General features: G+C 47.6%; 1 pseudogene; it reads right to left on the bottom strand.

The window, feature by feature from the left end:
• Nucleotides 1–3158: 3158 nt before the first annotated feature.
• On the bottom strand, nucleotides 3159–5283 carry LOC120645403 (annotated as a pseudogene).
• Nucleotides 5284–11745: the final 6462 nt, after the last annotated feature.

Consider the following 11745-nt stretch of genomic DNA (forward strand, 5'->3'; position numbering starts at 1 on the left):
TATATACTTCAACGTTCGCCTCTTATCACTCTCGTATTTTCCATTACATACAATAGATGGTATGTTTATACTTCGATGCTCCATTACGACTAAGTACGATTCAAACTCGACATTATGTACATGTCCAGTGAATGCAAAGTTAGGTACGAGACATACATACAAGCATAATACAACATTAACAATATTAAATGCGAATACATCTTAAACCGATGAACATCATATGTTATAGATCATGACATGAAATCATCTAGGTCGTCATCCCAGTTGACAGATGGTGGTGCTGCAGGTGGTGTAGTATGGCTCGACGAACCTCTTGCCTTTCCCTTTCTCTCTTTTCTAGATTTACGTTCATGTAAAGGGGGAGGAACATCATGTGTTGAAGGCCATGGTTTGGGGGGCATGAAGTCATCCATGTCGTCATCCCAGTTAACACAAGTTTGTGCTGCAGGTGCTGCAACATGACTTGATGAACCTCTTGTCTTTCCCTTTGTCTCTTTTCTGATTCTAGGTTCATGTAAAGGGGGAGGAACATCATGTGTTGGAGGCCATGGTTTCGGGGGCATGAAGTCATCCATGTCGTCATTCCAGTTAACACAAGTTAGTGGTTGAGGTGCTGCATCATGACTCGACGAACCTCCGGGCATCTGTTCTTGCGCAGGCCATGTACTATCACCCGAAGATCTTATCCACCTCCTTCGTCTAGTTTGCAGCATAAGTCCACCAAAGATACATACCAATTTACGGAAATTTGGTATCGATTTGTTAATCAACTCCGTGTCCTCGGGGTAATCCTAGCATATAATTACACAATACTTTTACTATTTTGTAAATATGGATTACAAATAACGGACGTGATTAGAACTAAATAAGAGTTACCTTAATGTGCATCTCATACACTTCTGGCCGCATCCATATCTTACAATTAGTTTGTAAGAATCCAATAACATAAGGATGATTCGCTAGTTCACATACCCTCATGTATATCTTCCGACGTTCTAGCAGGTGTTCCTTTAAATCTTGCATTGTAATACCTCGAAACAATGTTAAATCTTTAAACTCAACTAATTTGGACAACACCATCTCTATCGTACCATCCGCTAATGGATCCAACTTCTTACTGATTACAAGATGTGTCATGATGTCAAGAAATATACTAGATTTTTCTTCGGTCCATGAAAATCCAATAGAATTGGAGGCAGCCATTGCCTTATGCTGCAATAATAATAAGGTTCTGTCATTCTAAGTTTACTATTCTATATTTCACTATCCAAAAACTAAATCTATTCTAATTCATAATTATTTTAGAAACAAGTCTATAATAGGTCAAAAAGATTACTTACCTGCGGTTCGGATCCAAAATCAGGCAGGGCTTCGCCGGTGGAAATACCTCTCGGACCCCTCCTCTCTTCCTCTGCCCTCTCTGGATCTCGTGGGCAGGAAATGACGGCGCCAGAGAAGGGGTGGACCTTTTATATACTTGGAGGGGCCTGCCGCCCCCCTGCCGGGCGGCAGGCCCCCTGCCGCCAACTGGTAGGGCGGCAGGGGGCCTGCCGCCCGACAGAGGGGCGGCAGGCCCCTTCCAAGGCCTGATTCGCAAATAAATTTTATTTTTGTTTACAAACAGGTCCCTACCGCCCGGCCGGGGGGCGGCAGGGGGCCTGCCGCCCCTCTACCGGGCGGTAGGGGTATAGAACTGTAAATTTTAAAAACCAAAATATATTTCTGTAAATTTTTTTTTGAAAAATGTAAAAATAAAAAAGACTCCAGCACCTCCCTCCACCTCCTTTTCCCTTGGGTCGCTGACCACCTGGGCCCGCATGACAGGCGCCTTGTTGCTTTTCCCCTACCTTCCGAAGCCGTTCGCCCTCCGCCTCGCGACGCACCGCTCCGCCCCAATCGCCGCTTCCTTCCGTCGCTTTTTCGCCCGTGCCGTCCGACGCCGTCGCCGCTCCATGCTCTAACCCTAGCACCGCGCCCTATAAAGCCCGCAGCCGCCGCCGCCCCAAACCCTAGGCCTCGGGGCTTCCCTATCTTCGCCGCCACCTCAAGAACAGGGAGAGAACGAGAGAGAACCTAGGGAGGAGAGGAAGATGGAGGTGGAGAAGAAGAGAAGGGCCTTCGAAGGAGGAGGAGAGTCGTCACCACGCCAAGAGGAAGGACCTGGGGTCGAGCTCGCAGAGCGGCGCTCCACCGAACGCCGGAACACGACGCTGCCGCGCCAGAAGAAAAGGGGGAGCGCCGCCATCGGAGCTTCGTCGAGCCAACGACTCGTACGACGACACCGACATTGGGCCCTGCCCTGCACCGTGTCAATCTCGCCGTCCCCGAGCCCAGTAGGTGAGCCCTGTCCGCGCTGCTCTCGCCGACCCCCCTTGCTGTCCGGCCGCCGTGCGCCGCCAATGAACCTTCCGTAGTGAGCCATAGGGTCCCCGTCCTTCTTTTTCTGCAGGAGCCGTCGTTGTTGCAACCCTTCGCCAAGCCACCGCCTCTCCCTTCCCTCGCGTCGCCACCATGGGCTCGGAACGCCGGTGCCCCGTGTGCGCGCGTCGACCATGCCACGGACCTGGACTGCCAGGTACCGCGTACGCTTGAGCCCTCACCCTTCGGTCCTTGTCCCGACCACGCCCAGCTGCGCGTTTGGCCTCGTCGTAACCTCGCCGCCGCGATCCAGGGGCACCTGGCCTCGCGCGCGAGCACGAGCCTCCGCCCGTGCTCGCTTCAAGGTTTTCTTTACCGGTAGAAAAAAAAACCGGAGGTCACCGATAAACACGTTTATCGGATTTATCGGAAAATTCTCGGATTCGACGTTTTGTTTTCGGACGAAATTTCAAAAAAATACCTCATTTTGTACGGAGAATAACATAGATTATTTTCAAACAATCTAAAAGCGAAAAAAAAGATATCACAATGCATAGAAATGAGAAATATGGCTATCACAAAGCAACAAATAGTTTCAACATGGAGTTTCAAATATTGCACACCAAGATGCTCAATCCCAAATATTACAGTCTCCATCCATAGTTCCAATTCCAAGTACCAACAATTACTACATAGAATAGTCCATGGTCCTAAATATTAGAAGCACACCAAAAGACAAGCTCAAACCCAGGCAAATAGCAATTCTTTTTGCATGGACCCTCGAATCTGACTTTCAGGCTTCAGTACAAGGTCTTGACAGAACATTTCTTCATCCTTTTCGAGCTCGGACAGAGAGGGATTCCCTTATCCTTACCAGCTGATAACAGAATACAAATTAATCAATAGTGGACCAAAATTTTCCATTGCAAGTTGATCAATAGTGGACCAAGATTTTCCATAGCAAGTTGTTCAAGTACTAGTACAAGGAACATTACCTCCTTCCTGAGTTGTCGAGCCTCCCTCTCCAAGTTCATTTGCATCACCGGAAGCATGAACAGCATCACCATCACCTTTAAAAAGATTAATATTTCAGCAAAGCTACAGTATATAATATGCAGAATCCCATCAAAAATTAAACTTACCATTGCCTTCACTGTCATCAGAACTACTCTCCCCTGACTCAGCATAAACAGGGCTACCTTGCTGATCCGATTCTGATTCATAATCAGAGAAAATATCTTCAAATTCTTCCTTCCTTTTCTTACCCCGTTTCCCACCAATCTTCTTTTTAAATGCAGCCACCTCTTCATCACTCATCCCTAACTCATCTATAACAAGTCTGCTAGGATTAGAGGATTCGGGCCTCTGGTCATCACGTTCATCTAGAGTCGGCGCGGACTCACTCCTAGAGGTGCACAACCAATCCATGATCGGGTTCCTTTCATCATACATAGTCACATCTATTAGGATGCTACAAGGATCAGAATCTCTTTCATTCTCCTTGTCGGTTTGTATTTCTTGAAGGTTTTGCATGTTAGTTATGAAATGTTGGATACGCAACTTCAAATTATAATGTACAAAAACCAACTTGTGAAGCTTATCGTAACTTAACCAGTTCCTCAATTTGGTGTGCACCAAGGCAAATGTGCTCCAATTTCGCTCACACCCACTAGAGGACATGCATTGTGAGACAATATGCCTTGCAACCTCTTGTAGTTCACTACAGTCTCCACCATATTGATCCCACCAATCAGCTAGGAAAATGATGGTAAATGAAATAAGAATTCAAACATAAGAAAGCAACAAAATAATGCACATTAAAAAAATTAAACATGCAATTACCTGCACTACACCGGCCATTAAGAGCCGATTTTCGAGCCTCCGCTCCTCCAAATAACCCTCCCTGTTTTGAGAAGAAAGTAAATTGATCGATTGCAGTAGAAGCCTTTGAAGATGAGCCTGCAAGCTTCTTGATGGCCAATGTGACAGCATGTCTGGACTTTGGTTTCCTTGCAAGCTTGGAAGTGTACAGTGCTTTAGAATCAAGTGCGGCAGCTAACAAAAAATAAAATAAAATCAGCAATCTTAATAATTAGTGATGCATGAAACAACAACATGAATTGAACAATTTATCAATTAAGCCCTCACCTGCAAGCATAAGTGTATCATTGACAAGATAATCAAGTCTTCCTTAGACTTTTTCCAACACCCTATTCTGTAGATTTTTTTGGATTGTATTATCACTTAAATTGCCACATATTTCTGCCATAGATTCCATCATTTTTGGAATGAATGCAGATATAGAATAGAACTTCTGTTGCTGATCAGCTAAACGAAGTACATAATAGATTGGGGAGACAGCTTTTAACACCACTTCCATTTGACTCGACCATTTTTTGCTGGTCAAACAATCATATGTGAAATCATGGTCAGCCTTACCAGCCCACACACATTTCTCCTAGTCATCAGATACCATCCATTGCTTGAACTTATCTTGTCTATCCCAAAAACTCTGGAGAAAAATGAAAACAGTGCCAAATTTAGTGGCATTCCACCAAATCAGCTCCCTCCCTATCTTTTCTCTCATCATAGCATGCAGCCTACAAATAAAAAACATGACAACAAGAACATCATTGAATTTTCATAAACACAATAAGAAGACAATACTAGATGGCTGAATTATTTATCCAATACAAGAACACTAGTCACTAGTCATACCTATTATGCTTATATAAGAATCTGCAAATTCGCTTTGCACTATCCACTACTTCCTCAACATCAGGAAAGTGCCCTATGTCCTTTAGCATCAAGTTGATGGTATGGGCAGCACATGGTTGCCAAGTAATATGTGGATACATGGTAACCAAGTCTTGACATGCTTTCTTATAATTAGAACCATTATCTGTGACAACTTGAACAACATATTTAGCTTCAATCTCGTCACCAACCACTGTACCAATCATGTCAAGAAGATATTCTGAATTTTGAGTATCACTGGTTGCATTTACAGACTTATGGAAGAACATGCGTCCATTGCAATATATCATGAAGTTAATGATGGACATCATGGTAGGACCTGTAGATGCAGCAGAAAAAACACAACGCTAAGTGCACAAGATTAATTATTTCAATATGGACAGTACAACAAAATATAGGCCTACAAAGGTACAAGTATTCACCTGTCCATGAATCACACATGACAGTAACCCCATAATCTTTCCAATCATCCTTGAAGGCAGCCATGTGAGCCTCCATGTCAGCATAATTCATATCCAGCAAGGGACCATCTATTTCTTTCCCACGTGGAATTGGCACTCCTTCACCAAATTGTTGGGTTAACTTAATTGCTGAGCGGAAGTATGGGCAGTCCGCTTTTCTTCCGGGAATATCATTAGCATGAAACCATTTTGACCAAGCTTTCCCAAGCTGCTCTTTGGCAACCCCCTCTAGCATAACATCCACCCGAGGTTGTGCTTGGGCCTTACGGCGAGCCAAATCGACATCAAAAGGAGCATTGGAAGAACTTCCATGACCTTTATAGTATCTATCAATCGTAGTTTGATGATTAGCTGAATAACTTGCACCAGCCTTGTTACAAACAGACTTGCCAAAAGATGAAGAATTATCTTGCTGCATGGCGGAATTAGAATCCCTTAGGGACTCTCTCATTGCCATCTCAATCGGTGCTTCTTCATCAAGAGGGATGCTTGTCCTACCAGATACCCTTTCTGTTGCCATCTCCTTTTCAACATAGAGACGAAGATTAGTACTTCTCTTCCTTCTTATTCTTCCTGATGCAAATTCATCTGTCATTATATTCTTAATATGCGTTGGCACATTTTTACACTCCAATACATTCCCAGTTATTCCACCAAGATGCTCCCTTAGACGAGATACACCACCACCCTTTTTTGTTTTAAAACAATAGTAGCACAGAAATCCAGCCCCATTAGGTTTGGGGTAAGGCTCGCCATGGCTCCATGTGACCTCAATTGGTCCATTTAACTTCACCACTCTCCCTGCAGGAACACATACAAACTCAACTTTAATTTATGCAGCACACTTGCCAATTAAATCAACTCAACTTTAATTTATGCAGCACACTTGCCAATTAAATCATTGTATATCATTGTATATCACGGATTGAACTTGTTCAATAGTACAGATCAAGAATTATTCAATAGTACAGATCAACACTTGCCAATTAAATTTATGCTGCACACTTGCCAATCTAAACTCTAAAATCTAAATCTCACAATACTACTAAGGGAGCTACTCAAATCAGCACTTCAAAACAAGATAAATAACCAACATTTCACAATGACAGTCTAATAAGCAACTAGTTTGCCGATTTACCATCTTTTGCAGTCACCTCCACTCCACCGTTACTGTCCGTTGTTCCCCTAGGAATGGCACCACTGTATGATGCGCCGGCGGCACCACTGGTGGATGCACCAGCGATGCCTTTACCTCTGCAGCGGCGTTGCACCGCATCTTGCTCAACAACATCATCAGGACCTCGCGTGGGACGCGCAGGTGCATCATCTTCCCTTCCCCCATCCATTGCCATCACCACTCCGAGATGCTGAAATTGAAAAGGCTCAGCTTACCTTGCTACAATCGGCAAGCACTGCTGAAATTTAAGAGGCTCACCTTCTCTGGTAGCCTGGTCAAGGTGTCGGGGAAGGCGCAGCTCCGGTGCGGCGTCAGGGAATCGGGTCCCGGCAGCGGCGGCGCCTCCCTCCAGCGCCAAATGCCCAGGTGGCGCGGTGCCGGCAGTGGCCCAGGAGCTCGATTTCTCCTAGAGGCTGGTGAGGGTGAGGGACCGGAGCTCCTGGAGGCTGGAGCTAGGCGAGGCCGGCGAGGGAACTCGAGCGGGCGGCCGGGGCTCGTGCGTCGCGGCGTTCGGGCCGTTGTGCGGCGCGGGAGAGGCGGGGTGCAGTGTGGCCGGGCGCAGTGCCGCAGTCGCGCAGGGAGAAGCCGCGGCCGGGCGCAGTCACGTAGAGCGGCGGCCGGGTGCGTCGTGTGTTGCGGCGTCGGGCCCGGCGCAGGAGAAAGGCGAGCGCGACTCGGCCCGGCAGGAAGGAGGCGGAGGCTCGGCGCGCGGTGCCGACTGGGAGGTGAGGCGGTGTGCGCCGTCGCAGCTACGGTGCCGGCGAGCAGGGAACGAGCGGAGCGCAGAGCCGTATACCGCAGAGTGCCGCCGCCGCCAGAGCCTGAGATTGGGAATTGAATGGATGGCGCTAGGGTTGGATTTGGGACTCCGAAGGTCACCGGCGGGGTGGACTGGTTTTTGGGCTGGGCCGATTTCAAAACCAACGAAAATTTTGAGCGGTAGAAAGAATAACCGGGCCCCACCGAAAAACGTGATTTTCGGTTTTATCGGAATTTATCGCCGAGAAAAAAAACCTTGGCTCGCTTTGCCGCCGGACCACCTTGGCCCAGACCGCAGCCGTCTCGACCCAGCCTCGTAGGCCACCGCTTTAGCCATGCCCGCCGCCGCCGCGGCCTCGCCATGGCGTCACCACGCGCGTTCGCGCGGACGTGCGTGTGCGTGCCCAAGGCTGGGCCTTTACCCCGCGTTGGCGCCGACCCGAGCTGCCGTTCTACCCCGAACCCTTGCCCGAGCTCGTCGTGGCCGCATCTTCACCGCCTTGCCGCCGCTCCATCTTGACCCCGTCGCCACCACCGCGGGCCCGGAGTACCTGATACCCGCGCGCGTCGCGCCACCGTCCTGAGCCGGCGCGCCCTTGCCTTTCCTCGTCTCATCCTAGCCCCGAGCACGCCACCGACGCCCTGGCCTTGCCGTCGTGCTCGTAGCCTTGCCACCTCCGATCTGCCTCATCGTGGCCGTCACCGCTCCGAGCCGCCCTGCCTTGACCTGCCTTGCCTCGTCGCTGCCGTGGTCTGGCACAACCAGCACCCGCGCGTGCGCGACCCGGATCTGTGCCAAGCCCTTTCCGCTTTGACCATGCCCTGTCCTCAATGGAGCTCCACAGCCGTTCGCCGCCGTTCTGCCCAGGGCGAGGAAGCCAAGCCGGAGCCGCCGGCGCCCTGCACACACAGGTAGCCACACGAAGACCGACCCGCACCGGATCCGCCCAGGCCGCAACAGATCCCGCCGCCACTGTCATGTGGGGCCGCTCCGTCAGAGACAAGAGGAGGCGCTGTCATGCGGACTCCAGCTGTCAGCGGAAGAGCAGAGGAGAAGAAAAAGAAAGGAGGAGAAGTAGGAGTTGGGCCGTCGTCGCCGTTCCGGCCCAGTCCGCCAACATTGACCCAATCCGAGTCAGTTGGGCCGCCGAGCCAGCCCACCAATCCTTCTGGCCCGTTAACCCTTTCTACCTTTTCCTTTTTAACACTAACTTGGCACGTGGGCCCCACCCATCAGTGACACCTTGACGCTGACACGTGGGACCCAGCTGGCCTGGCCGTGGACCCGTTGACCTGGTCAATGTTGACCAAGTCAACACTGACGTCATGATGACATCAGCATAGGCCGACCCCGTGCTGATGTCATGCTGATGTCAGCATGACCCGTGGTGTGCCCAGAGGCTGCCATGTGGCTGACTGTGTATTTTTGTTTTTCCAAAAATCATTTATTAATTTTTGAAAATGGTTTAAACTTAGAAAATTCATAATAAATCAACCGGAGCTCCGAAAATTCTGAAACCAGTTTCATAACTCTTCTAAAATCATGATCTACACGTTAGAATAGGTTTTGTTGTGAGTTGGATCTTATTTGAGCAGTTTTGTGCACTTTTGCACTTTGGTCCCTATAGTCATATGTAATTACGATTAGGTCCCTACGAGGAGAAGCCGATCGACATCCCGGACGACTAGAGGATCAAGAAGGACGAACCCGGAGACCAGGAGACCCAGGAGACTCAGGAGTGCTACGAGGAGATACCAGGTTCATGCCCATCTATGATTTGAATGCCTATTAGACATTGCTTGCTAGATTTACTATTGCTTTACTATGTGTGTGTGAGATAAGCCGGCATGACCCATTTATTTACCGTATTCCTTGTATACCTATATACCTTGATTGGCTCTTGAATGCTTTGGCTACTATGAGAGTGATGGGTATGGGATTCCATGATATGATAGTCCTGCATGCAAACCCACCATATGAGCCGATGGATAGGGCTTTCTTTTTAGCGGGGGCAAGCGACTGGCTGGGGATGTGTATTGGGCACATCCTAAGGAGCACATGTGGCGGGTGCAGGACGAGGAGGGGTGATACCTGTAATGGGTGCCCATGGAGAGGCGATACCTATTATGGGTGCCTTTGGCGGACCACTGCAGAGGACTGCGCGAGAAGATGCTTGCCCCGGCTCGTGAGGACATATGACGTAACTATGATTTGTGGGACTTTGTCAACGTGCACGCAACTTATCCACTATGCGGGTGGACCCAGTCTGAGCTAGTTATGTGCGTCACTAGACCTGTTAGTAGGATGGGATCATTGTGCGGAGGAGGCTAGGGTGCTGGGGTGGCACTGGACTTGTAGAACTCCAAATGTCAAGGGGAGAGCCTCACAACTCCAGGGCGACCTCTTGCGAGAGGATGCATCCCAACCTGGAGGGACAGGATGGTGCCGTAGCAACTAGTCTCGTTCTCAGTAGACCGGTGCCTCGGGGCTAGTCGGCTGATCCCCGGCTAGTGTCGGGGCGAGTTGGTACAAGTGTACAACCCCTGCAGGGTGAAAAATATACGTATAGCCGCGTACTCGGTCATGTATATTCCTACTCTTCTGTTACTTTATCTAGTGTAGTGTACCATGATATTCTACCTCCCTCTAGTCCACTTCCCCCTGTGGAGTCAGCTGAGGTGCAGAGAGTGGGAGTTCCTGCACTAACTTGGGTTGGGTTTTGGTAGATAAAAGTTGACCGGGAGTCCGGGATGCCGGAATGGCCCATGTCGTGGAGTGATATACTTGCTTGCATAGGAAACCACAGCTAACCATTGGGTTACTTTTATACCTTATTGCATCCACTTAAAGCTTGCATGCGGATGGTGACGTAAACCTATCCCATCCTTGGGGATAGCCTGGTAGATGCAGGGATGGACACACGGATCGAGCTCGAGGACGAAGGATGAAGCTAAGGACCGTTCGTGCTAAGCTCGAATTTTGCCTGTGGAGTGAAGACTTCAAGACGGTGGATGCCCAGAAGACTAGCTACCGCTTTCGACTTCTGTTTGTTTTCCTTTAGCCCAAGGGGCTTGTACTCTGATTTTGTACCACAACCCTCTGGGTTATGTTGTAATTAAATTCATGTAATGATTTTCAACGTTGTATGTCTATGATATATAATTGAAATGAGTTCTGTATGTGATAGCTACTGATCCAGGGACTATCATGACGATACAGGGATTCGGGTTCTCCTTTCGGAAACCCAGGTCGTTTCATGGGTGGATTTTGCTAATGAATTACAATCGCACTAACCATACAAACTCGGATGAAGATGATTTTTAAGTGTTGTCACGCCACCACCGCTGGCGTGACAAGGTCTGACCTTAGAAAAGTCATGTATTTTTCATACAAACTCGGATGAAGATGATTTTTATATAAAAATTATAGCTCTCAACGAGATCTACAACTTTCTAGTTTTGAGTCTTTTCATTTGAAGTCATTAAGATGCTTAAATTATATATTTAATTTTTTAACAGTATATTAAGCATTTGTACCTCTATCGGATCTCGGTACGTCTCCAACTTGACGTGTTTATCGTGACTCCACCAATTAAGTTGTGTATAACATTCGATATATGTACGAACTAAATTATAATAATTTCATCAGAAATATAATGAGAAATCAAACTATATAATTGTTTAATATAGAACATAATGTAACACTCTAGATACATTAATATCTAGAGTGTTACATTATGTTCTATATTCAAGAATTGTGACGAGTTCATTATCATTCAGTCCGGATGATGACAAACTTTTCCACCACAGCGAGGAAGGATTTTACCGTCAAGGACCTTATTCTTGACAATTTGCATTTACAAGGAAGAAGTATCACCTTTAGTCACCAATATTATACAAGACATTTTCTTTGATTGTCATTTTTTTCTAGATTCATTTGGAGAGAAACGGCGCATGCTGCATTTGATCTTAAACCGTTAACTTTTGCATCACATATATGTCATCAATTTTGCTTGAGGTCCTTGCCGCAAAAGGTCACTTGATGGCAAGGTGCCATAATTTGGAAGCCATTGTGATACATGAACATCTTTGCCAATAAGCATGTGTGGAGCTGATGAGGTTCCATACAAGCTTGAAATTTTTATCGGAAGTGCTTGCGCTTGGACGTTCGATCCATCGGACGCTCCGTCGCTCCACCATAATATGAAAACATAACATCTAAAACATATGAAA

The sequence above is a fragment of the Panicum virgatum genome, chromosome 8K (genome assembly GCF_016808335.1).
Source record: "Panicum virgatum strain AP13 chromosome 8K, P.virgatum_v5, whole genome shotgun sequence".
Lineage (NCBI taxonomy): Eukaryota > Viridiplantae > Streptophyta > Magnoliopsida > Poales > Poaceae > Panicum > Panicum virgatum.